This window comes from Panthera tigris, chromosome F2 (genome assembly GCF_018350195.1).
Source record: "Panthera tigris isolate Pti1 chromosome F2, P.tigris_Pti1_mat1.1, whole genome shotgun sequence".
NCBI lineage: Eukaryota > Metazoa > Chordata > Mammalia > Carnivora > Felidae > Panthera > Panthera tigris.
Window position 1 is genome coordinate 54,719,047 of NC_056676.1, and position 25,363 is coordinate 54,744,409.

The window sequence follows — 25,363 nt, forward strand, 5'->3', positions numbered from 1 at the left end:
GCCACCAGGACAAGTTCTGTTTAGCACAGGGCAGAGAGTAGGTACATGGAAGAACAGAGAGAAATATCTGAAAACTCTCTGGTGGCCACTGAAACCATGGCATATATTAGTTATTTAAAAATCCTCTCCAATATTGACTGAATGATTAAATGGAAAAATAATATATCCTCAGCTTATCCACAAATGCACTAGAAAATATGTAGTTATTTATTTGAATTCTCACCTAAAATACCATGGAGGCCCTTAGTTAAAGTGAGAAGAAATAATTCTTTAAAATCGGAGGGATTTGATACCTAAATGATATAGTGACTTTCAATCTTGATGTTTGAATAAACATGAGAAAAACTCGAATACAGAAATGTGTTTCATCTGAAAGAATAGCAGATTCTGTTAAGAAAATTAAGACATGGGGTTTGGTATGCACTTGAGCTTGGAGCTGCCTTCCATCAGCAGTAGATACTTCTTTTTCTGTGTTCCACTTCCCTGGTGGGGGATCTGGATGTCATTTCTATGAATCTCTTCTCTGGAAACTTAGGTTGCATAAAAAAAGCATTCTTAGTTATGTTACCCCTGAAGTAGCTTTAGTGTGTTAGTCACTGTACACATTAACCAGTTTCATATATTTTATAAATACACCATTATCTTTTGAAATGCAAATCTGCAATTCTGTGTTTTCATTCCTAAAATTTGGATAGTTGTGAAAAACATAGTTTTTTTCTTTTTTGACCATTTAGCTGAAAAACATCATCTGACTTGACATGCTCTTTAATTAACTCATGCAGTAAGAATATTTGTATATTTTTCAGATAAATATTACTGTATCCTATTACAGTATGCTGTCCTAGACTCCCATGTATTATATATTAGCTTTCTAAAATCTGACACATATCTAGTTGTGAGGGTTTCCTATAAGAATTATAGATCTTCCATCAAAAAAAAAAAAGAATTGTATATCTTACATTTTCCTCTTTCAAATTCTTCTGTATGGTTTGTTTTGAGCCTAAAGAAATAACTTTGATTATTGTTTCTGAGGCAGTCTCAGTGTTATTATCTAACTTCATTTATTAACACTGGCCATTTAACCCCCAGAATATCTCTTTGCTTGCTTATGATTTGATTTGAGGAGGCACAATAATTCATCGTTTTAAAAATAGGAAATTTAAGGAAGTCTTAGTTTAGCTTGTACAAATGGATCTGAACCATAGCACTCAGATTTGACATTTAAAGGTCTAAATTTTTACTGTTGGCCTGAGGAAAGAAAAGATGTCTTAATCTAGTGTTATTTCATGATTTAGATAACAAAAGAATTTGTCAAGTTTTTCTTTTAACGTCCATACATCTTTGACATTTCTTTCCTTCTACTCAACAACCAAACCAAAACCAAAACCAAAACCAAAACAAAAACCAATAACAAGAATATTAATACCTATTTAGAAGATCTAAGATTTGTTTTCTTCTATTAAATTTTATTTTTTTAATTTTATTTAATTTTGTTTTTTATTTTTTAAAATTTACATCCAAATTAGCTAGCATATAGTGAAACAATGATTTCAGGAGTAAGTTCCTTAATGCCCCTTACCCATTCAGCCCATCCCCCCTCCCACAACCCCTCCAGTAACCCTCAGTTTGTTCTCCATATTTATGAGTCTCTTCTGTTTTGTCCCTCTCCCTATTTTTACATTATTTTTGTTTCCCTTCCCTTATGTTCATCTGTTTTGTCTCTTGAAGTCCTCATATGAGTGAAGTCATATGATTTTTGTCTTTTTCTGACTGATTAATTTCACTTAGCATAATACCCTCCAGTTCCATCCACGTAGTTGCAAATGGCAAGATTTCATTCTTTTTGTTTTTTTTCATTGTACGTGTTTTATTTTTTTAAATGTTTATTTATTTATTTATTTTTTTTTTTTTAAATTTATTGTGAAATTGGTTTCCATACAACACCCAGTGCTCTTCCCAAAAGGTGCCCTCCTCGATACCCATCACCCACCCTCCCCCCCTCCTACCCCCCATCAGCCCTCAGTTTGTTCTCAGTTTTTAAGAGTCTATTATGCTTTTGCTCTCTCCCACTCTAACCTCTTTTTTTTTCCTTCACCTCCCCCATGGGTTTCTGTTAAGTTTCTCAGGATCCACGTAAGAGTGAAACCATATGGTATCTGTCTTTCTCTGTATGGCTTATTTCACTTAGCATCACATCCTCCACTTCCATCCACGTTGCTACAAAGGGCCATATTTCATTCTTTCTCATTGCCACATAGTACTCCATTGTGTATATAAACCACAATTTCTTTATCCATTCATCAGTTGATGGACATTTAGGCTCTTTCCATAGTTTGGCTATTGTTGAAAGTGCTGCTATAAACATTGGGGTACAAGTGCCCCTATGCATCAGCACTCCTGTATCCCTTGGGTAAATTCTTAGCAGTGTTATTGCTGGGTCATAGGGTAGGTCTATTTTTAATTTTTTGAGGAATATCCACACTGTTTTCCAGAGTGGCTGCACCAATTTGCATTCCCACCAACAGTGCAAGAGACATCCTCTCCACATCCTCTCCAGCATCTATAGTCTCCTGATTTGTTCATTTTGGCCACTCTGACTGGCGTGAGGTGATATCTGAGTGTGGTTTTGATTTGTATTTCCCTGATGAGGAGTGATGTTGAACATCTTTTCATGTGCCTGTTGGCAATCCGGATGTCTTCTTTAGAGAAGTGTCTATTCATGTTTTCTGCCCATTTCTCCACTGGGTTCTTTTGTTTCGGGCGTGGAGTTTGGTGAGCTCTTTATAGATTTTGGATACTAGCCCTTTGTCCAATATGTCATTTGCAAATATCTTTTCCCATTCCGTTGGTTGCCTTTTAGTTTTGTTGGTTGTTTCCTTTGCTGTGCAGAAGCTTTTTATCTTCATGGGGTCCCAGTAGTTCATTTTTGCTTTTAATTCCCTTGCCTTTGGGGATGTGTCAAGTAAGAAATTGCTGCGGCTGAGGTCAGAGAGGTCTTTTCCTGCTTTCTCCTCTAGGGTTTTGATGGCCTCCTGTCTAACATTCAGGTCTTTTAGCCATTTTGAGTTTACTTTTGTGAATGGTGTGAGAAAGTGGTCTAGTTTCAACCTTCTGCATGTTGCTGTCCAGTTCTCCCAGCACCATTTGTTAAAGAGACTGTCTTTTTTCCATTGGATGTTCTTTCCTGCTTTGTCAAAGATGAGTTGGCCATACGTTTGTAGGTCTAGTTCTGGGGTATCTATTCTATTCCATTGGTCTATGTGTCTGTTTTTGTGCCAATACCATGCTGTCTTGATGATGACAGCTTTGTAGTAGAGGCTAAAGTCTGGGATTGTGATGCCTCCCGCTTTGGTCTTCTTCTTCAAAATTACTTTGGCTATTCGGGGCCTTTTGTGGTTCCATATGAATTTTAGGATTGCTTGTTCTAGTTTTGAGAAGAATGCTGGTTAAATTTTGATTGGGATTGCATTGAATGTGTAGATAGCTTTGGGTAGTATTGACATTTTGACAATATTTATTCTTCCAATCCATGAGCATGGAATGTTTTTCCATTTCTTTATATCTTCTTCAATTTCCTTCATAAGCTTTCTATAGTTTTCAGCATACACATCTTTTACATCTTTGGTTAGATTTATTCCTAGGTATTTTATGCTTCTTGGTGCAATTGTGAATGGGATCAGTTTCTTTATTTGTCTTTCTGTTGCTTCATTATTAGTGTATAAGAAAGCAACTGATTTCTGTACATTGATTTTGTATCCTGCAACTTTGCTGCATTCATGTATCAGTTCTAGCAGACTTTTGGTGGAGTCTATGGGATTTTCCATGTATAATATCATGTCATCTGTAAAAGTGAAAGCTTAACTTCATCTTTGCCAATTTTGATGTTTTTGATTTCCTTTTGCTGTCTGATTGCTGATGCTAGAACTTCCCACACTATGTTAAACAACAGTGGTGAGAGTGTACATCCCTGTCGTATTCCTGATCTCAGGGAAAAAGCTCTCAGTTTTTCCCCATTGAGGATGATGTTAGCTGTGGGCTTTTCATAAATGACTTTTATGATGTTAAGTATGTTCCTTCTCTCCCGACTTTCTTGAGTGTTTTTTTAAGAAACGTTGCTGAATTTTGTCAAATGCCTTTTCTGCATCGATTGACAGGATCATATGGTTCTTATCTTTTCTTTTATTAATGTGATGTATCACGTTGATTGATTTGCAAATGCTGAACCAGCCCTGCATCCCAGGAATGAATCCCACTTGATCATGGTGAATAATTCTTTTCATATGCTGTTGAATTCGATTTGCTAGTATCTTATTGAGAATTTTTGCATCCATATTCATCAGGGATATTGGCCTGTAGTTCTCTTTTTTTACTGGGTCTCTGTCTGGTTTAGGAATCAAAGTAATACTGGCTTCATAGAATAAGTCTGGAAGTTTTCCTTCCCTTTCTATATTTTGGAATAGCTTGAGAAGTATAGGTATTATCTCTGCTTTAAACATCTGGTAGAACTCCCCTGGGAAGCCATCTGGTCTTGGACTCTTATTTGTTGGGAGATTTTTGATAACCGATTCAATTTCTTCGCTGGTTATGGGTCTGTTCAAGCTTTCTATTTCTTCCTGATTGAGTTTTGGAAGTGTGTGGGTGTTTAGGAATTTGTCCATTTCTTCCAGGTTGTCCAGTTTGTTGGCATATAATTTTTCATAGTATTCCCTGATAATTGCTTGTATCTCTGAGGTACTGGTTGTAATAATTCCATTTTCATTCATGAATTTGTCTGTTTGGGTCATCTCCCTTTTGTTTTTAAGAAGCCTGGCTAGAGGTTTATCAATTTTGTTTATTTTTCAAAAAACCAACTCTTGGTTTCCTTGATCTGCTCTACAGTTTTTTTAGATTCTATATTGTTTATTTCTGCTCTGATCTTTATTATTTTTCTTCTTCTACTGGGTTTAGGCTGTCTTTGCTGTTCTGCTTCTAGTTCCTTTAGGTGTGTTGTTAGATTTTGTATTTGGGATTTTTCTTGTTTCTTGAGATAGGCCTGGATTGCAATGTATTTTCCTCTCAGGACTGCCTTCACTGCATCCCAAAGCGTTTGGATTGTTGTATTTTCATTTTCGTTTGTTTCCATATATTTTTTAATTACTTCTCTAATTGCCTGGTTGACGCACTCATTCGTTAGTAGGGTGTTCTTTAACCTCCATGCTTTTGGAGGTTTTCCAGACTTTTTCCTGTGGTTGATTTCAAGCTTCATAGCATTGTGGTCTGAAAGTATGCATGGTATGATCTCAATTCTTGTATACTTATGAAGGGCTGTTTTGTGACCCGGTATGTGATCTATCTTGGAGAATGTTCCATGTGCACTTGAGAAGAAAGTATATTCTGTTCCTTTGGGATGCAGAGTTCTAAATATATCTGTCAAGTCCATCTGATCCAATGTATCATTCAGGGCCCTTGTTTCTTTATTGACCGTGTGTCTAGATGATCTATCCATTTCTGTAAGTGGATTGTTAAAGTCCCCTGCAATGACCACATTCATATCAATAAGGTTGCTTATGTTTGTGAGTAATTGTTTTATATATTTGGGGGCTCCCATATTCGGCACATAGACATTTATAATTGTTAGCTCTTCCTGATGGATAGACCCTGTAATTATTATATAATGCCCTTGTTCATCTCTTGTTACAGCCTTTAATTTAAAGTCTAGTTTGTCTGATATATGTATGGCTACTCCAGCTTTCTTTTGACTTCCAGTAGCATGATAGATAGTTCTCCATCCCCTCACTCTCAATCTGAAGGTGTCCTCACATCTAAAATGAGTCTCTTGTAGACAGCAAATAGATGGGTCTTGTTTTTTAATCTATTCTGATACCCTATGTCTTTTGGTTGGCACATTTAGTCCATTTATGTCCAGTGTTCTTATAGAAAGATATGGTTTTAGAGTCATTGTGATGTCTGTAGGTTTCATGCTTGTAGCGATGTCTCTGGTACTTTGTCTCACAGGATCCCCCTTAGGATCTCTTGTAGGGCTGGTTTAATGGTGACGAATTCCTTCAGATTTTGTTTGTTTGGGAAGACCTTTATCTCTCCTTCTATTCTAAATGACAGACTTGCTGGATAAAGGATTCTCGGCTGCATATTTTTTCTGTTCATCACATTGAAGATTTCCCGCCATCCTTTTCTTGCCTGCCAAGTTTCAGTAGAGAGATCAGTCATGAGTCTTAAAGGTCTCCCTTTATATGTTAGAGCACGTTTATCCCTTGCTTCTTTCAGAATTTTCTCTTTATCCTTGTATTTTGCCAGTTTCACTATGATATGTCGTGCAGAAGATCAATTCAAGTTAGGTCTGAAGGGTGTTCTCTGTGCCTCTTGGATTTCAATGCCTTTTTCCTCCCCAGATCTGGGAAGTTCTCAGCTATTATTTCTTCAAGTATACCTTCAGCACCTTTCCCTCTCTCTTCCTCCTCTGGAATACCAATTATGCGTATATTATTTCTCTTTAGTCCATCACTTAGTTCTCTAATTTTCCCTTCATACTCCTGGATTTTTTTATCTCTCTTTTTCGCAGCTTCTTCTTTTTCCATAATTTTATCTTCTAGTTCACCTATTCTGTCCTCTGCCTCTTCAATCTGAGCCGTGGTTGTCTCCATTTTATTTTGCAGCTCATTAATAGCATTTTTTAGCTCCTCCTGGCTGTTCCTTAGTCCCTTGATCTCTGTAGCAATAGATTCTCTGCTGTACTTTATACTGTTTTCAAGCCCAGCGATTAATTTTATGACTATTATTCTAAATTCACTTTCTGTTATATTGTTTAAATCATTTTTGATCAGTTTGTTAGCTGTTGTTATTTCCTGGAGGTTTTTTTGAGGGGAATTCTCCCATTTCGTCTTTTTGGATAGTCCCTGGATTGGTGTGGGACTGCGGGGCACTTCCCCTGTGCTGTCTTGAATAACTTGCATTGGTGGGCGGGGCCGCAGTCAGACCTGATGTCTGCCCCCAGCTCACCACCGGGGCCACAGTCAGACTGGTGTGTGCCTTCTCTTCCCCTCTCCCAGGGGTGGGATTCACTGTGGGATGGCGTGGCCCATCTGGGCTACTTGCACACTGCCAGGCTTGTGGTGCTGGGGATCTGGCACATTAGCTGGGGTGGAACGGCAAGGGCACAGGGGCGGGAGGGGCAGGCTCAGCCTGCTTTTCCTTCAGAGATCCACTTCAGGAGGGGACCTGCGGGGGGGGGGGGAGTCAGACCCGCCTTCGGAGGGATGGATCTGCAGAAGGACAGCGTTCAGTGTTCACGGTGCCAGCAAGTTCCCAGGCAGGAACCAGTTCCCTTTGGGATTTTGACTGGGGAATGGGCGAGGGAGATGGCGCTGGCGAGTGCCTTTGTTCCCCACCAGACTGAACTCTGACGTCCAGGGGGCTCAGCAACTCTCCCTCCCATTGTCTTCCAGCTCTCCTGCTCTCCGAGCAGAGCTGTTAACTTATAACCTTCCAGATGTTAAGTCCCACTTGTTGTCAGAACACACTCCGTCGGGCCCCTCTGTTTTTGCCAGCCAGACTCGGGGGCTCTGCTTTGCCGGCGGGCTGTCCCTCTGCCCCAACTCCCTCCCGCCCATCCATGTAGCGCGCACCACCTCGCCGCCCTTCCTACCCTCTTCCATGGGCCTCTTGTCTATGCTTGGCTCCAGAGAATCTGTTCTGCTAATCTTCTGGCAGTTTTCTGGGTTATTTAGGCAGGTGCGGGTAGAACCTAAGTGATCAGCAGGATGCAGTGAGCCCAGCGTCCTCCTACGCCGCCATCTTCCCGACCAATCTCCAAGATTTCATTCTTTTTGATTGCCGAATAATACTCCATTGTGTGTGTGTGTGTGTGTGTGTGTGTGTGCGTATACCACATTTTCTTTATCCACTCATCCATCGATGGACATCTGGGCTCTTTCCATACTTTGGCTATTGTTGATAGTGCTGCTATAAACATGGGGTGCATGTGTCCCTTCGAAACAGCACACCTGTATCATGTGGATAAATGCCTAGTAGTGCAATTGCTGGGTCATAGGGTAGTTCTATTTTTAGTTTTTTGAGTAACCTCCAGACTGTTTTCCAGAGTGGCTGCAGCAGCTTGCATTCCCACCAACAATGCAAAAGAGATCCTCTTTCTCCGCATCCTCGCCAATGTCTGTTGCCTGAGTTGTTAATGTTAGCCATTCTGACAGGTGTAAGGTGGTATCTCATTGTGGTTTTGATTTGTATTTCCCTGATGATGAGTGAGGTTGAGCATTTTTTCATATGTCGGTTGGCCATCTGGATGTCTTCCTTAGAGAAGTGTCTAATCATGTCTTTTGGCCATTTCTTCACTAGATTATTTGTTTTTTGGGTGTTGAGTTTGATAAGTTCTTTATAGATTTTGGAGACTAACCCTTTATCTGATATGTCATTTGCAAGTATCTTCTCCCATTCTGTCGGTTGCCTTTTAGTTTTGCTGATTATTTCCTTTGCTGTGCAGAAGCTTTTAATTTTGATGAGGTCCCAGTAGTTCATTTTTGCTTTTGTTTCCCCTCTCTCCAGAGACGTGTTGAGTAAGAAGTTGCTGCGGGCAAGATCAAAGAGGTTTTTGCCTGGTTTCTCCTTGAGGATTTTGATGGCTTCCTGTCTTACATTAAGGTCTTTCATTCATTTTGAGGTTATTTTTGTGTATGGTGTAAGAAAGTGGTACAGGTTCACTCTTCTGCATGTTGCTGTCCAGTTTTCCCAGCACCACTTGCTGAAGACATTGTCTTTATTTCATTGGATATTCTTTCCTGCTTTGTCAAAGATTAATTAGCCATACGTTTGTGGGTCCATTTCTGGGTTCTCTATTCTGTCCCATTGATCTGAGTGTCTGTTCTTGTTCCATCTTCTATTAAATTTAAAGTTTAGAATAAGGTCACATTTTAAAAAAATCATAACATGATTCAATGCAAGTTTCCCTGAAGAAAGGGAAAAAAAGAAATACTTAAAATTCTTTTGAGTGACAGGATTCATGGAGGATTAATAATTGTTATTTGTATCTACATTTATTTTATTTCAGTTTGAAATATAAGTAAACAAGTTATTGAAAACATTTGAATGAGAAGAGACATGATCTTAAATAAAGCCTTGGTGAATTTTCATGTGACACTTTACAAACTGATTTTCACCTTAGGTACAAAATTGTAACTTTCACCCTGGATAAAGATTCAAAATGGAATATTATATATTTTTCCTTTACACAAATGTGCAGTGATATTGATTTTTTCATAGTAATGTTAGGACGTATACTTAACATAGTTTTGCATTTGCATACTCTGTAAGAAGGCATTCATTTATTTAATGTTTATATCAATGTTTCAGAGCATATATTTTGGAGTTCAATAACATCATATTCCATTTTATAAATTTATATGTATATATGTATATATATATATATATATAAACAAATATATATACGTATATATATAAACACATGAAGTAATGTGCCAAACCTAATGATTTTTGATTCGATGGGTCAAAATTTTATACACTGTATTTGCCTCTGAGTGACTTCTGTAACTTACTAGGCTGAGTTTCCTTTTGGTGAAAAAAAAAGATTTGAAATTACTGAGTGTTTTCAAAATAATTCATTCATTTAATGAACATTTATTAAACATCTAGTTTATTCAGACACTATTACATCACTGGGAATACTACAGTAAACAAAAGACACACACACACACACAAATTCCAGCCCTCAATGAGGCTAACATTCTAACAGAGAGAGACAGTCACTGCCCAAAATAAGTAAAGCAGGTAAGAGGTTAGGTAGGTAATAAAAAGGGCCAGAGAAGCAGATAGGAAATTCCAAGGTGGAGTTTTGTAATTTTAAATGGAGTGATCAAAGGGAAGCATTACTGAAAGAGTAACATTTTAACAAATACTTGAAGGAAGACAACCAGTAAGTCACGTGCATAATTGGAACAGAGTATTTTAGTGAGATCAATCAGCAAGAGGAAAGACCTTGGGGCAAGAAGCATGCCTTCTGTGTTCCAGGAAGAGTAAGGACACTGTGTCCATAAATTGCTTTTTCACAGATATTTGAAAGTCAATTTCCAAAGTGTTATTTAAATTACTACTTAAAATTAACACATCAATAAAATGATATATAATATACTATCCCAAAGAAAATATTTTGATATTGATTGTGAGGATGGCTTTAATAGAAAAATAATATCTAAAAGAAAAGGAAGTGAGAATCTCATGCTGTTCAATACTAGTCTGTCTTCTTTTGAAACATTGCATGAAATTTTTCATATTTTGTTTTAGAATGGCTACAAATAGGGGTGCCTGGGTGGATCAGTCGGTTGAACGGTTGACTTCGGCTCAGGTCATGAGCTCCCAGCTTGAAGGCCTGTGAGGCTCAAAGGCTTGTGAGTTCGAGCCCCAAGTCGGGCTCTGTGCTGACAGCTCAGAGCTTGGAGCCTGCTTGGGATTCTGTGTCTCCCCCTCTCTCTGCCTCTCCCCTGCTTGTGCTTTCTCTCTCTCTCTCTCAAAAATAAACATAAAAAAAAAGAAAGGCTACAAATAACTAGAGAACCCAAGGGAAAAGATTAATATCGTGAGGGAACTTAAAGCCATATCATCTAAGAGCAATGATGGGATCAAGAATGTTGGGTCTGCAGATGAAAAGCCTTTCAGACGGGAGAATAAACAGAGAAGACATGATAGCTCTCAACCTTTTGATGTTTTGCCAGAAATAATCATGAAACTTTAAATCTGGAAATTATACTTGAGCTCACCCCTTTATTTACATGTTGCTTTTATGTAGCCAATGTATAATCAGCTTTTCTACAAGTGGCCAAAGAAAGTAGAGCCTGAATAAGACTGAATAGTTACTTTATGAGTACAATGTTTCTAGAGCCCTTAATATCTGCTTAGCACATGCATTGTTTATCTCAGTTAGTCTTTACAATAACCTGATGATGTTGTCATCATCTCTATTTTGCAGATGAAGAAACCAAAATGGCAGGGCATTAAGCCATCTCTTTAGTCATACTTCTGGTAAGGTTTGACCATCTCTAAACCCCACATTCCTTAAGCCTCCACTGCCATCAAGGAAGATGGAAGAGCTCTCAATACAAGGAAGAGCTTGAGATTGAAGAGACACGGAGATTGAAGTTACTAACCTCACAAAGAAATGAAAGTAGTGTTTCTCAGGTGGTCATTGACAGTCTATGTGACCATTTATTGAGGATTCCTACATTGAGTAAGGTGTGTCAGTAATGTATTTCTAACATCCATCCTAATGCTAATGCTTTGTGATTGTAAGTTGTATATATGTTTAAAAAATCAGAATGCTTGATAGTAAAAGGTTTTATATTGTCGTATTTGTATTCCATATGTTTTTGAATCAATTGGATTTCATTTTATAGGCTTATTTCTCCAAATCAAAATTGATGTGCTAGTAACAAGACAAAAATCAAAGCTAGACTTTTGCGTATTTGTTTATTATTTTACAGTTGTATCAGAACCTAAAGACATCTCCTGGCGAATATGTGGCTTAACATCTAATGATAGCTACTTTACCAAAAGGTTCATTTTTTTGTATTATCTAAAATGTTTGATTTAACCAAAAGCTGCTACAAAATCTATTCCTTAACATTTTTCCCTTGACGTGGTGCATCCCTTAGTGACACAATTGTGATATGCAAGCTTTTGCAGACCAAAATACTTTCTATGAAATACTAAAATAAATTTTGCAACTTATTTTTAATAAATAAAACTTTTCTTTGTTAGTATGTTAGTTTGTGATTCCCTCTGTTTCTAAATGAATAGCAGCAGGAATTTTTAACTGCTGCTTGGATTCACCCCAGAGCATAGACACTTCAAAGATATATGTATGCTTTTAGGTTTGACATAAAAGGGAGACATAGGCACATATTTTATAAATAGTATTCAATGTATGCATGAGAGATTAGAGCTTGTTAGACACCTCATTAAAAATGTCCCTGCCACTTGATTTTCTCAAAATATTGGTTTCATAAAATATTGATTTTCTATTTGCTCTAATGTTCCCAAGCTTGACTGATATTTGAATAAATATGTCTACTTCCCAGATGTATGTTGTGTCTTTTCCATATATGAAAAAAATAGACTATCTTATTAAAATGAAATTATAGTCCTGTTTATAGTAGTTAACACTCATGTTGAACTTATTTTGTACCAAGAATTACCTCAATTGAACTAGATACTATTATTGCCCCTCAAGACAACTGCCAGTATGAATACTCTTTCCTTTAGAAAAAATTCTAGAACTTCACACTGTAGTGTGCATTTGTCCTCTGGTCTTCCAGAGGAACTTTGCTCCCGCACCCACATACCCTGAAATTAGATAGAAATTGTAAGTACATAGATGGATAGATAATAGATAGACAAAACATTATGGAGCCAACTTTAATAATTCAAGTAAAAAAATTGATTTACCTAACAGAACAATTAGCATCTTAGCCTAAAATATTTGCTTTCAGGTCACTTCCGTTTTCTTTAGAATGAATATGCCCTTGCTTTTAATTTATGTAACCAAATGCCTGTTCATAAGATTTGCTCAAAATAAAGACAGACTGAAAGGGTCTGTGAAAATCAAATCTCAATCTTTTCAGATATTGAAACTTAGATGTGGCTTTTAAATGAAATATTTCCTTCAGCTTCAACCATTAATAGATATAAAGCCTCAATCTAGAAAGCAAAATTTTGCCTTGAGTTTCATCCACTGCTTCTACTACAATATCATTTGTTATCAAAAAAGAATTCTTTGCCTAAAATAGAACATACTGTTATATTCACACGCTCATCTTTCTCTGAACTTCACTGTTGATCTACTATCTCTGGAAGTGTTAAAGCTGTTCAGGAATATGAGGCAGCAGAATTATTGCTTTTTACTTGATCAGCAAATTTTCATGACCAAATCTTGCTCACACACCATACACACCATGTTTCTTTAGAGTGCTACCAGTTCTTTACGGTGAATCTTCAAATTTATGGCCAACTGCTTGTTAAAGTTTTAACTCTAAGTAGGTTCTGGACTTGTTTACACATGGTGATGAAACTTTTATCATGCTGTGAATTTCAATGCTATTGTCAATTCTGCTATTTATTCTCAGGTTTGCAATGTCCTTATTCATATTTGGTTTTTTGTTGTTATAAATCAAGTTCCAATGTCTCTATACTATTTGAATTAGGAAACACAGGATGCAAGGGTTTTAAGTTCCTAATTAATATCACTGCTTACATATTAAGAAAGAAGACAAAATAAAATTTGAACAAAGTCTGCATTCCAAAAATTGAATGTTATCAAAGAAGGGCCACAAACTAAATGTAAGAATCATGGTAAGACTGAAATTTCCATTGCAAAGGGGGCCATTGCAGCTGTCATAGGAGAGGCCTAGGACAATGCAGTATATTGATCATCATACTATTTTGATATTTATTAAGAAAATGAGTAAAATTATAATAGAGTGCTTAAGGTAAAAAATTTATGTTCTATAAGCCAAAAAGATTAGAGTAGTAATTGGGAAAGTTTAGGGAAACATTTTTAATGTCTGAACTGCTCTCTGTATATACTCAAAAAGATGCTAGCATGGCATAGGTCAAGTCTGTGGCCCACAGTGCATGGGAATTTGGGAAATTAAAAACAAAATAAAACTATCACCCACAATCAGACTACTTCAGTGTTTGAGGATATAAAACCTAGGAGGTAGGATTTCCTCAAGGAAGTGTTTTGTGAGTCTGTAATAACCATCTGGTTTTGAGTAGCACATACGTCTTTAAATAAACATTATTTTATTTTAAGATATTGTTCATGCTTTATCTTTTATAGTTAAGGGAATTATGTTGACTATTTTAAAATTTATATGTAAAAGATGATATTATGCATATGTTTTAATCCAGGAGATTAAAAGAATTATGAAATATTTATCTCATAGGAGAAGGGACTTTGAAACCGATAAGAGGGAGAACCACTGTACTAATTCAGACAACATCATCTTCATCACTTACCATCTCTTACCATCTCTTCAATTGCTATGAGAATTTGAGGAAAACATATATACTTCTTAGGTGACTATATCTTATTTATGTTAAACTCTGTAGCATCTAGAACAGCTGCTAGCACATAGATTTGCCAGATATGTTTGTTTTGGATCAACTGAATTCATTACCTGATGTCTATTGATTTAGCCAAGCAAATGAAAACATTATGTAAATTCCTGTTGGGCAGCTGTTTGGAATACAGAATCAATATATTACACTGCTAGTATAAACCAAAGGCTTAAATTTAAGGTTCATGGCTTCTTTAGACCCAGCTTAAAATAGAACCATGGTGGAAAAGACCCCTCATTGTCCTTGATGGGTCATTTGTCTTTCATGGTATCCTGAACTAATTGCAATAGTAAGAAAATGGAGTGGTAAAATTCAGTAGGACTTTGGTTAGCACTGAGAGGTAGTACATTGGAAGTCTGGCCAAAATCATGTGAGTGGAGTAAAGGAGCAGCAGTAACCCAAAGGAAAGCTGAAACGGCTTGTTAGATAAACTGAGACAGTTTTGAGAATTTGAAGATTATGGACAACTCTTCCCAGAAAACTTCGCATGTGCACTCACACAGACGCACACAAATTATGTTTTATTACACATCAAAAATGTTTGTCTCAAAACCCAACTTCCCTCCTTTTGATTCATTCATGGAACTGGATGAGTGTGAAGCAACAGCTGGTAATATTGATACTACTCACCACATATGGAGCCTGATCTACAGAGAAGAGAATGATGCTAGGCACAACAAAGGAGAACCAAGAGAAAGAAAGATCTGAGTCCTCTGACTCAATTGTACCTCAGACTTGTTTTACCCACAATTCCCAGTATGAAGAGGCAATAGATTTGGCTTTTAATTTGTTTGATTTGGGTTCTATCACTTGGAACCAAATTAGTCCATTCAATACTGATTGGTACCTCTCAATGTATCAAGAACAACTGCATTATGATATTAGCAAAATTATCTGGCCACAACATCAACACATGACATTGCAAAATCCCTATCTTTTAGTAATTAATTGTAATTATTGTTTGTTTTTAGCCTAACAGAAAAAGAGAATGCATATTGTAGCACATGGATGCACCTGAATTTACCTTGAAACGATTATGGACCACTTTTCTTGAATGATAGTGGTCTGTTAATTTTATCATGTAGTACATGAAAACTACTCCCAATAGGAAATTAAAATAAGACCCATAAAGAATAAAATATTTAAACTCATCCTGGGTAATGAAGTTTATTGAATGACACTTATAAATATGCTGGCAGTCTGTGTATGACTCTTTTAGTGAGGATTGTTTTCTTGATGATTGTCAAAATATTATGCATATAATTCTTTGATTACATGTTTATTTGAAATGTACTTTTTATTTATCAGGATTAAAATAAAAGTCATGCTAAGCACAACAACTAAAACATGTTCTTTAATTTCTCAGCAGTTCTGCTTCTTGGGGGATGTGTTGAGCAAATTTGGTGTGACTTCTTAAAAGCTTCAAACAAATCACTGACCTAAATGGTCTGTAAATCCAAATTTTCTGTGTGGCAATAGACCTTCTCAGGCAGGCTTTCACAGTTCATGATTTTCTCTACTGGTATCTTAGCTACACATATGGACAATAATTTCATGTAGAAGTTTGTATGTATGATTTTTTTTCCTAAAGAGAAATATAGCTATGATATTAAAACAAAGAGTACAAAATAAAAGTGCAAATTTTGAAACATTTGGTTTTATAATAGTTATTAAAATAAATTAGAATTTTTATTCTCTAGTTTTTAACAACTGTTGAGATTCTGTATCATGTTGAAGAAAGAAATTCACACCACATGTATATGGCTTTTATAATATTGTTAATTCCTATAGAAGATGATGACTTCACTAAATCATTCATGAAATGGTAAGTTACCATTGTTTTTATTAGAATTACAAAGTTACAGAATAGACATGTCCCTCCACAAGATTTGCTAAGCTTTTAGCCTTTTTTTATTCTTTTCTTTCTGCTAGATGTCTATAAGAACTTGACTTAGAATAGCATATTTTTCTTCAGATTTATGAAGACATATATTTTTTCCAAACATCTTAACAGCATGTGATGTAATTGTTCAAGCACTGAGGTCAGACATGTAATAGCTTCTGTAGAGATGTCCAAAATCTACTGCTCTCATATGTTTCCTTTAGTCTTTAAATTAAATGAATCACAAAAGCAACAAAACATATAGAATATATATCAATTTTTTTCTCCAAAGCTAATTTTCCTCCCATTCAATTTCCCTCCATCTTAAATTTCAAGTAGGACATTACAAAGGAGTTTGAAGATAAGTATATTCTTTTCTTCTATGTATTATTCCATACCAACACATTTGGATAACGATGGAATCATGTTTGTTTTTTAAAATATGAAGTATATGGTAGATTTATGGTAAAACTAAGTAGTTTTAAAGAGGTTTTTTTTTTTTTAATGTTTATTTTTGAGAGAGAGAGATAGGCAGAGTGCTAGTGGGGGAGGGGCAGAGAGCAAGGGAGACAGAATCCGAAGCAGGCCCCAGGCTCTGAACTGTCAGCACATGGGGCTTGAACTCATGAATCGTGAGATCATGGCCGAAGCCTAAGCCAGACTCCTAACTGACTGAACCACTCAGGCGCTCCAAACTCAGTTAGTTGTAATTCTGAAATTAGAAAAAGCAATTTTTAAGTTCCTATAGTCAGCTTAACAACAGTCTCCATTAAGTTCTTTAAATTAATTGAATTTATTGGGGCACCTGGGTGGCTCAGTAGGTTAAAGTGTCAACTTCTGCTCAGGTCATGATTTCACAGCTTGAGAGTTCAAGCCCCTTGTCAGGCTCTATGCTTACAGCTCAGAGTCTGGAGCCTGCTTCAAATTCTGTCTCCCTCTCTCTCTGCCCCTCTCCTGCCCACACTCTGTGGGTCTCTCTCTCTCAAAAATAAACATTAAAAATTGTAAAAAAATAAATTAATTGAATTTATCAGACAAATTAATTGCCTAAATGACATTTTTTATTATTTTACTAATTTAACTAATTTTTTGAGACATAGACAGAAGTTATACTAGGAAGTATACATATCTCTCTATAGTATACTAGCATACATAGCGGGAAGTATACTAGGAAGTTGATTACTTGAGTCCCAGACAAAAATTTTCCAGAGTGAAAAAGTTAATCAATTAATATTTCTGGCCTAAGTCTATAAGCATAACTGTTTCACTAACAGAGATGTTCAAATCAGCCAAAGACTGCCTCCTTTCTCTGAATTCCAGAGATATTTAACACACTTGACTGATTTTTTATTTGTCTTAAGGATCACAATGGTCAACTATTTGTGCATGTTGCCATGGTTACCAAATATCTTTTCTTTGGCTGATTAAACTTGAAAGGTGAAAAACATTATATTTACACTGACTATTCATTATACACATTGGAGGCTGAAGGTTAAAAATACCACTCATACTCTAATTATTACACTACCTGGGTATATAATGAGTGCTGATCTCATAATTCCATTGGACCTTATGTACAATTTGACATAGTCCAGAAGATTCTTAATGTATTACCTCTATTGGTTAGTAACTTAAAAAAATTTTTTTAATGTTTTTTTTTTTTTTTTTTTTTGAGAGAGAGAAAGAGAGACAGAAAGCAAGCAGGGGAGGGGCAGAGAGAGAGAGAGGGAGACACAGGATCTGAAGCAAGCTCCAGGCTCTGAGCTGAGCACAGAGCCCAACGCAGGCCTGAACCCAAGAACTGTGAGATCATGACCTGAGCTGAAGTTGGCGCTCAACCTACTGAGCCACCCAGGCACCCCCCAATTGGTTAGTAACCTAAGGTCACTGAATATAGTGTAATATATGATTTTTTTTTTACTTTAATTCAAACTAACTTCACTTATACATATCATGTTCATCATTTTTAGGAAGAAATTTTGCATTTGGGGAAAATCTTTGATTAGAAATAAGGAAAAAAGGATAACATTAGCTAATTCTGTTTAATCCTGTAATTATGAGCATTAAATATTCATATCATAATTACCAAAAATGTGTATTCTTTGAGAGAAATTTTATTTTACTTAATTTTAGTTGTGTTAGAAAGAAGGAAAAAAAATTGGTGCTGCTTTCTTCTCATTGTTTCCATGAAAAGAAAAGGAACATATTAATAGAGAAATGATCTTGAAGGTGATTATATAGTAAGGTTTTAAACTATCTGAGTTATACATTTGTGAGATGCTTTAATGTAAAAATTGAAATCACTTTCTAAATTTTTGTATTTCATATTGATATTGATATATAAGGCCAAGACAATTCACATTAAATAATTTTAATTTATATTAATATTTTGGAAGGAATATAACATTATCCTTTTGTATTTTATACCTAGTCCATATTTGGAGAGCTTTGAAAATGTGGGCTAGGGTCTGGAAATGGATCTAAATGATGTTATTTTGTTCTATTTTGTACACTTACAATTTAATTTTATGTAATAAAGAAATTCTCTCTCCATATTTCATCTTGCCTTTTTTTTTTTTTTTTTTTGGTTAAGGAAAATTCTAGCTGTGGGATAAGAAGACAGTAATTCTTTTTGAATTTATTTTTTTTTTATTTTTTGTTTATTTTTTAATTTAAATTTTAGTTAACATACAGTGTGATATTGATTTCAGGACCAGAATTCAGTAAGTCATCACTTACATACAATGCCCAGTGCTCATCACAAGTGCTCTCCTTAGTACCTATCACCCATCTAGCCCATCTCCCACCTACCTCCCTCTGCCAACCCATAGTTTGTTCTCTATCATTAAGAGTCTGTTGTGGTTTGTTTCTCTCTCTTCTCTCCCCCACCACATTTCCCACATGTTCATCTGTTTTGTTTCTTAAATTTCACATATGAGTGAAACCAAATGGTAATTATCTTTCTCTGATTGACTTGTTTCACTTAGCGTAGTATATTCTAGCTCTAATCCTGTTATTACAAATGACAAGATTTCATTCTTTCTGATGGCTGAGTAATATTCCCTTACATTTTCTTTATCCATTCATATTTATGGACCTTTGGACTCTCCATAGTTTGGATATCCATAGTTTGGATATTGTTAATAATGCTGCTATAAACGTTGGGGTGCATGCCCAAAAAATAAATAATCCAGTGAAGAAATGGGCAGAAAACATGAATAGACACTTCTCTAAGAAGACATCCAGATGGCCAACCGGCACATGAAAAGATGCTCAATGTTGTTCCTCATCAGGGAAACACAAATCAAAACCGCACTCAGATACCACCTTGCGCCAGTCAGAGTGGCCAAAATGAACAAATCAGGAGACTATAGATGCTGGAGAGGATGTGGAGAAACGGGAACCCTCTTGCACTGTTGGTGGGAATGGAAACTGGTGCAGCCACTCTGGAAAACAGTGTGGAGGTTCCTCAAAAAATTAAAAATAGACCTACCCTATGACCCAGCAATAGCACTGCTAGGAATTTACCCAAGGGATACAGGAGTACTGATGCATAGGGGCACTTGTACCCCAATGTTTATAGCAGCACTTTCAACAATAGTCAAATTATGGAAAGAGCCTAAATGTCCATCAACTGATGAATGGATAAAAAAAATTGTGATTTATATACACAATGGAATACTACATGGCAACGAAAAAGAATGAAATATGGCCCTTTGTAGCAACGTGGATGGAACTGGAGAGTGTTATGCTAAGTGAAATAAGTCATACAGAGAAAGACAGATACCATATGTTTTCACTCTCATGTGGATCCTGAGAAATTTAACAGAAGACCATGGGGGAGGGGAAGGAAAAAAAAAGAGGTGCCAAACATAAGAGATTATTAAAAACTGAGAACAAACTGAGGGTTGATGGGGGGTGGGAGGGTGGGTGATGGGTATTGAGGAGGGCACCTGTTGGGATGAGCACTGGGTGTTTATGGAAACCAATTTGACAATAAATTTCATATTAAAAAAAAAACACTGGGGTGCATGTACCCACTTCAAATCAGTATTTTTATATCTTTTGGGTAAATACCTAACAGTACAATTGCTGGGTAGTAAGGTAGTTCAATTTTTAGTTCTTTGAGGAACTTCCATACTGTTCTCCAGAGTGGCTGCACCAGTTTGCTTCCCACCAACAATGCAAAAGTGTTCCCCTTTCTCTACATCCTCACTAACACTTGTTGCTTCTTGCGTTGTTAATTTCAGCCATTATGACAGGTGTGAGGTTGTATTTCATCATGGTTTTGATTTGTATTTCCCTGATGAATGGTATTGACCATCTTTTCATGTGTCTGTTAGCCATCTGGATGCCTTCTTTGGAAGTGTCATTCATGTTTTCTGCCTATTTCTTTACTGGGTTATTTGTATTTTGGGTGTTTTTTGAGATTATAGATTTTTGGTACTAACCCTTCATCAGAGATGTCATTTGCAAACATCTTCTCCTATTTTGTAGTCTGCTTTTCAGTTTTGTTGATTGTTTCCTTTGCTGCACAGAAGCGCTTTATCTTGATGAAGTCCCAATAGTTCATGTTTGCTTTTGTTTCCCTTGCCTTTGGTGATGTGTCTAGTAAGAATTTGCCCTGGCTAAGATAAAAGAGGTTGCTGCCTACATTCTCCTCTAGGATTTTGATGGTTTCCTTTCTTACATTTAGGTCTTTCATCCATTTTGAATTTATTTTCTTTTTATGGTGTAAGAAAGTGATCCAGTTTTATTCTTCTGCATGTTGCCATCCAGTTTTCCCAGCAACATTTGTTGAAGAGACTGTATTTTATTCATTGGATATTCTTTCCTGATTTGCTGAAGATTAGATAGATAGAATATATGTGTGTGTGTGTGTGTGTGTGTGTGTGTGTGTGTGTGTGTTGTAGGTCCATTTCTGGGTTTTCATTTTTTTCCACTGATCTATGTGTCTGTTTTTGTGCCAATACCATGCTGATGAAGACAATATTTCTCATGTCTCCAACTTTTTAGTCCAATTACCCTACTGATTAGATCTGTGATGCTCACCACTCATCCCAGGCATGATGAGACACAAGTATCCTTCTCTCCTTAGAAATTAGAATGTGCTTACTTTTATAGGAACTGCCTATGATAGTTAATGAAACTAAATGGTAAGCCAACATTCCAAATAGAGTTCTATTTCAAAAATGCAGTAGTTAAATCAGATTTTCATCATGTCCTCATATTTTGCTGAGCTGGCTATAATTCAGAAGCAATGAGTCCCATGCAAGACTAGCACCATGATGTAGAAGAATCTCCATTAAATGGAGTTTTAAAAATTCCTTCTAAAGGAACATTAAAATGATACTTTCCTTAAGCTTGAATTGTTTTCTGATAATATTATATGTCCTAATGATTTCCTTATTGAAGACTACACATATCTGCAATGGCCAAGTGAAATCAATGAGATAATATCCTGGTTTCTGTGGGATACTTCTTAATAACTGCAGTACTGAATTAGGTTGTCTTCCGAGAGACTCCCGACTGCCCCATTAATACTTCAGTATAATAATAATCTTAAATGTCCAGAACAACAAAAATCTATAAAAGTGCAAGGAGAAAAAGCATCACCCAGGACATTATGTGTAAATATTTGCACTTCTCTTCATTATTCATATCTGAGCAGGATGAAATGACTTCTTTGGGGTGTTGTAGGCCAGATGTACCAGGGGTACACCTGAAAAAAATGAGTTTCCAATTAGATATAAAATTAGCCAATCATATGACTTATGACATTTTACAAATATTACTATAACTGGGATGGTGGTCAGGGATTAATAAACAAATGCTTAGATAAGTCAGATTAAAAAGAATGAAGATAATGATAATGATAACAAGGAAACAGATTAAAGGGAAGGGATAGTATAAGCACAGTGCAAATGATGAAGCTTATAGAAAGAGGAAGAAAACATTTGTCCATGGAAAAATATATAAATAGAAACGGATGCTACACGTGGTATGAGAATTTTAAAGAGTTCAAATTTTGACTTAAAACGTAGACTATGTGCTTGGCTCAGGTAGTTACAAGTTTGTATCATACAAATGAAAGAAACTGAAAAACTTGCATAATTACAAAATTTGAAAGCATGATAACATTTTCATGTTTGTTTCTTAGCTAAAGAAGGCATAGTGCTCCTAATAAAATTACCACAGAAATAATTTGTTTATATTGGCTTCCAAATGAAGAGTTTCAATATATGAAAACAGACTAATGATGGGGAAACATGGAATGTAATATGTTGTAAATTCTTACAGAAGAAAGTGGCCATTATGCTCATTGGAGGTCAGTGTTAGTTATATTATTATCATACAAGTTTATTAATGATCTGGAAAACTCAGTAAATGATATATTAAAATTCACAGATGGCTCTGGTTATGAGTATATACTCATAATAGGATGCAGTAATTACTTTATTATTACTTGAATTTAATAGTGACAATTTTATGTTGATATGATAATGCAGAGCTAGAAAATGAAACTGAGCAATGCATTTAGAAGGCATTAGAAGTATGTAACGAGAACATTTAAATATTTTTAGATGAATGCAGCTCAGATAACCTTTGGTTCTGATCTCTTCTCAGAACCTTCAGTGGGTAGGTAAAGGGAAGATAGTAGTTCTACATTATATTAGGTAAGCATTAATTTTCCTTTTTTCATATATTATTTCATCAAAGTAAATTAATCACTATTTCATTTCATTTAGAAGGAAGATTATAAAAGGAGTGGAGATCTTTATTTTATGGAGCACCAAGTCAAGTAATATAGTAGTAATGGTCGTGGTGGTAGTGTTGGTATGGTAGTACTATTACTATTAGTACAACTACTAGATAATACTTGTCCATACCTTTCTATGTGTCAGGTCCTGTGCTAAACACTCTGCATGCATTCAACTAATTTAATGCTTGCAATAGGGATCTGTTGTTTATTATCATCTTTGTTGTCATTGTTACTATTAATATTTAAGTTGGTATAGATTTATAGCCTATTTAGTAGAAACACAAGAACACCTCTTCTAGATCAAATCATTATTTTGGGAGTACTGATGCATCAAATGTAAGAAGTCTAAGCATAGGGCATTATAAAGGAAGATTGTCCACAGCTTTCCACTATCAAAAACTCTTTCGAAAAATTTTATTATTACATAGCTCCTATTTAATGTTATTACCCGGAGATCAATATTTGAGAAGAAAAACACATTGCATAGGGAGAGACAAAACTCACTTTGTATTATGTGACATTCGATCTGTGTCCAAGGCTAGTACTCTGTGGTTGACCAGAATGATGATTAACAACCAATTAATAGCAATTAAGTGCTTATACCTACTGATGGTAAACTGATATTGACTTCAATATGAAGAGTTTCAACACATGAAAGCAAACTAATGTTGGAGAAATATAGCAGGTAATAAGTTATAAATACTCACAGAAGAAAGTGGCCTATCCGTTCATTAGATGTTAGTGTTAGTCACATTATTAGTCATATACTTGTTAGTCATACACTCATTAAGACAGTCATGCTAAATTGAGGGAAACATTGATTAAATTGTATGTGTAACTTTGTAACTTTATAAAGTTAACATACATATGTGTATAAACTTTCAAGCCTGTTTCTTTCCATATCATGAATCCTGTTTGTTTGCTACAATTTGGCATTGGCATTTGCTGTTTGGCATTTTCCTTATAGTATGGTATACTATTAGCTTTGTTTTAATATCTTAAAATATAGCTCTAAAATAAACTTTATGTTTCTTGAGTTCTGGATACACATATAAAATTAAGGCAGATAAGAGGGGTACCTAGGTGGCTCAGATTGTTGAGCATCTGACTCTTGATTTTGGCTTAGGTCATGATCCCATGGTCATGGGATTGAGCCCCACATCAGGCTCTGAGCTGAGCATGGCATCTGCTTGGGATTCTCTCTTTCTCTCCCTCTGACCCTTTGCTCCTCTTTCCTGTTCAGGGTCTCTTTCTGTCTCTCTCTTAAAAAAAACAACAACAAAACTTAAGGCAGATTACAGGATGAATTAAATAAATACTTGATCAGTTTCTAGTTGACCCATATTGGATTTTATAGAGTTCCAAACATTGAAAATTTCAAAGTAACTATACTAACAACCCAAATGTTACTTCCTAAGTTTATTAGTAGTAATACGTTTTAATCTATATATGCCAGTATGTGAATAGTAGGTAGTTGAGCTAGTGTCAACAGCACTAAAAATATGTCTGATAAAGGCAATAAAGAAGGAAAAACAAAACTGCTCTTAGCCTTTTAGAGTTTTCTTTGGAATTGTCTGATCCACTGGAGCATAAACATGTATCATCTTTTGCAAAGGCATCAGTCATATTCCTAAATAGGCTATTTGCCAAGTTCACTTAACTGATGCTACCATGCACTGAAGTTGGAATTTACTACTTGGCCTATATATTATATAGATTTACTAAAATGTTATTTCAAGCGTGTAGCCCTAGAGGTCACTCAATTTAACTGTCCCCCAAAGTTATAATAATTGATTATAGTAGCAAATGGGTAGCATGTGAAACTCATAGCCACAACTGAACTCCATTAAACACATTCACAATGTCAAAGTCAATTGCTTCCGGCAGTGCCATTCCTGTTATCATGTTGATCAAAAGGTAATGGGAAGTGACAAGCAATATCACAAACAGTCCATCGTAAACAAAATATTCTTCAAACACTTAAGTGACCATGGTGATAGCCTGTTTTCATAATAGTCAAATCCAGCAAAGTCTTTTATAGCTTTCAGAAACATGCCTATGTTTTATAAGAACAAATATTCCCCTGAGGATTTTGAATATAAGCTAGTAATGTACTCCGAAGAATGAAAGCAAAGAAAAGTTCCATGTATGGAATCAGTGTAAGGAACCCATTTCCATATACAACATAAGTTTGTTTATCTGGCTGTTCTTTCTTATTACTCACATAAACAAAGATGCTGATGGTATGAATTCATTAAACCTCTTCTCTGTCTACAACATATACTTTCAAGATTTTATGAATTTATGATGATTTCCCTGATTGGAACAATGTGTACTCTATTCTTACCACCGGAGATACCATCATTCCTGATTTGCCTCAAATAAACTTTCCCTCTATAGCTTTCCCTAAACTTCTTCACTTCCAAACACAAGCAATTGGCCTTCTATTTGTGCTTGTGTATTTTATTTAATATCAATAGTATAATAAGCCATATATCTCAGTCTTGTAATTCAAGACACATCATATTCAGTATGTGCAAAACTGAACTCAACGTTTTATCCTTTCCAAGTCAAACTGC